Consider the following 3,483-nt stretch of genomic DNA (forward strand, 5'->3'; position numbering starts at 1 on the left):
GTCTCAACCTTCCTAATGCCGCGACCCTTTAATACAGTTCCTCATGTTGTGGTGACCCCCAATTTCATTGTTACACATTGAACATAATTAAAGCATAGTGATTAATCACAAAAACAATATGTAATTATATATGTGTTTTCTGATGGTCTTAGGCAACCCCTGTGAAAGGGTCGTTTGACCCCCAAAGGGGTCGCGACCCACAGGTTGAGAACCGCTGTTCTAGGTATTGCAAACTCCATTTCCTCTATTTCAACTCTCATAAAATAGTCACAAATCCAGAGACTGCTGCTTAATTTTGGAATATACTCTTGATCCATAAAATTTGTTTAAAGGCAGAAATTCTGTTTAAAATTTGAGCAAACCTAAAATTGTAGATCACTTTTAAGCCATTTTTTAATTAACAACATATGATCAAAATGGAAAGCACAACAATTCAAAACAGCTCAGAGGGATTCTTCACACAGACTCAAGACAAACAATCAAGTTACTTTCTCAGAGAACTTTCCCATCGATTAGTCACTTGCACAACTTCTACTAAACATTAGTCAAAGAGAGTAGATGCCACATAGAATGAATCACTCCCCGTTGAGGGAAGTCTCTGAGGGGTACTGACAAGCAATCCATTTGTTTCCAAGGAAGGATTTCTTTATGCTTGAGTTTAAGGAGAGAGGATGACTATAACACTTCACATCAAAACAAGACTTGAATCATAGATCAGCAGGCACCCAAAGGTTTGTGTTGATAGAGTGTGAAAGCAGCTGCTCTCTATAATGTGAGCACTGGGATGTTTCTGACATTGAATTTTCTTGTTTCTCTTTTACCACTGACTGTTGTCTTACCATTGTCTGTGAAAATCTCATGCCCTACGAAATCTCCCTGTCCTATAACCTCTCTTTATCTGACCACCAGTCCCAAGAGATCAAAAAGGTTTAAATCAGACTTCAGTGTGTTTGCTTCCTTTGCCTGATTAAGCTGAAAAGTCTACAAGAGCAATATAATGGAAATTCAAAACATGTAATTATCCATAAACTATAGAGTTAAAGGCCTAGCCAGGAGCTAAAATGATTGTGCATAGCCCTGTTTTCCATCTCAAAAGTATGGACCTAAGAAGGGCATCACTACTACTCTCCCTTCAGTACAGATGGGAATTCAGGTTTTTAAAATGTATTGAATAATTTATTCTAATTTAATAAACTGACATTACCTGAATATTGGATAATTGCTAAACCTAAACTCTAGGATTTATTTATCCAACAAATCATCCACAGCGATTGTTTATGATGCATGAGGGAAATCAAGACAAGTAATAAGGTGTATAACCTGAAGAATGGAAAGAGAACATGTAAACAAAATGAGCAAATAATCTGATGTCACAGAGTGTGAGAAGGGTGCAGAAATAGCTTAAAGGAGAGAGCTTTTAACCCTGGGGGTGTCAGATTCCTAAAGAGATGGTCTTGCAGAAACTGACCTCTTGAGGTGATTCTGAAGGAGGAATCGGAGGTCACCAGACAGCCTTTAGACTAGAGTAAGGGAAAGTGGAGGGGGTTGAGGGGACTAGGGCTTTCTTGGAAGCAAAGAAAATAGCTGCTACAAATGGAGGCATGAAATAGTATGTTATCCTATAAAATGCAAAGTCGGTATTATCAGAGAAGTAGATGGGCAAGATGATAGGAGGCAAGCAGGTGCCGCGCACAATGGCAACAGATACAGCGGGAGGTCATCAGCTGCCCAGGGCCACCTGTATTATACCTACTGTCATAAGAGTCATGGTCAAAATTGCATTTTGGATAGATGTCTCTGGTTGCAAACAAAATGAGAGAAACTATAGTGACAGCATGAAGTTTATACAGTCTGGTTAGAAATGTTTCTCCCCAATATTGTTTTAATCAGTTAAGTCATATTGAAGAGCACTAGCCTTTCTTTTCTTCTGATGCTTCAAACCCCGTGCCAACTGTCAATAATGTCAGCAGCAATGGCATGGAATATGTGTGTGGGAGGGAGGTGGTTAAGACTGTCACCACATCCTTTTGACCTGCTCCCTCAGCTAGTCCACATAAACATTGCATCTAAGTAAAGGCATTGTGTTTGCTCTAAATGGCAGCTTCAAGATAAGACAAAGTGCCCCGTTCAGCTTCCTGCGGCTCTTAGAAGCCCCTCCAATATGCAAATTCTATAGCACCCACTGAATATCAGCAAAGGATTCAAAGATGATATCCTTTGTGTTTTTTCCAGGCTTTACAGGTCTCACACTGCCTTCTTGTGTAAAGCTCTACGGGAAACCCCACTGTGTACAAATGGTGGGCTGAGGCCTAGGCAGTCTCCATTCCTCACTGATTAGTACCATTGCTCTTGCAATTGACAACAGATGGTTTGCTATTGGCTACCTCAGCTGAATTTCCCAAGTCTTTTCAAGCCTGAGCTACCATAAATTATATTCAATCTGAAAAGGCAAAAGCCTGGAACTGCTCCATAAACAGTGTTGATGATCATCTACAAAACCAACATGAATTTCCTATAGTACTTTCAACACATAAAACTAATAGCTACTCATAAATGCCTTCTGCTGTTTTATACATTTTAAATAACTTTGGTTAGGTGTAATATGATTACTTCAGTTTACCTTTTTGATACTATAAATACCATGTGCCTAATTTTCTCTTCTTTTCTTTTTTTTCTTTTTAACTTTCACTTAGCTGTTACCAAATGGTAGATTGTTTATAAGAAATGAAAACTAATGTTTTATTTGTGAAAAAATAGTATCAACTATTCAGGGTAGACAGATCCTCTTCCTTTTTCTCACCATACTCATAGGGTTGCCAGATTTACCAAATAGAAATAACAAAGACCAAGTTAAATTAGAATTTTAGATAAACTACAAATAATATTCCAGTATAAATATATTCCATGTTATATTTGGGACATACTTATATTAAAAGTATTTTTGTTATTTATCTGAAATTCAAGTTTAACTGGGAATTCTGCATTTTATTTGGCAAGCATTCAAAAAGACGAGTTTTATTTCATTATATTTTGATTAGAATAGCTAGCCTGGAAAAATAAATAACTAAGACCAGAAAAAAATATAATTAGCTGCTGCCCTCCTCATTATTTTGGGGAATATGTGTGATTTCAAAAATCTTATTCCTGCATTTTCTGTATTTTACATAGGAATATACATTGCTTTTCAAATCAAACAATAATATAATTTAAATAGAAAAAATATATATATTCAATTTGTTAGTGTCCTTGTTGCCTACCCACATGGCACATTACAAAGCTAATTTTTGCTGATTATGTTACTCCAAATTTTAACCCGCCCAGGTCTTCATGGAGCTGATATCGTTCTCCCTCTTTTAAATTAAGGGCCCCTTTCTAATCAACTGACTAATTCAAGCCCATTCTAAGTGGTCTCTACACATTACAAAGTTCTCTCAAACAAGATCTGCTGCAGAACATAAAATAGGAAGTGTATCTGCCAATGAA

The sequence above is a fragment of the Myotis davidii genome, unplaced genomic scaffold (assembly GCF_000327345.1).
Source record: "Myotis davidii unplaced genomic scaffold, ASM32734v1 scaffold266, whole genome shotgun sequence".
NCBI classification, from domain to species: Eukaryota; Metazoa; Chordata; class Mammalia; order Chiroptera; family Vespertilionidae; genus Myotis; species Myotis davidii.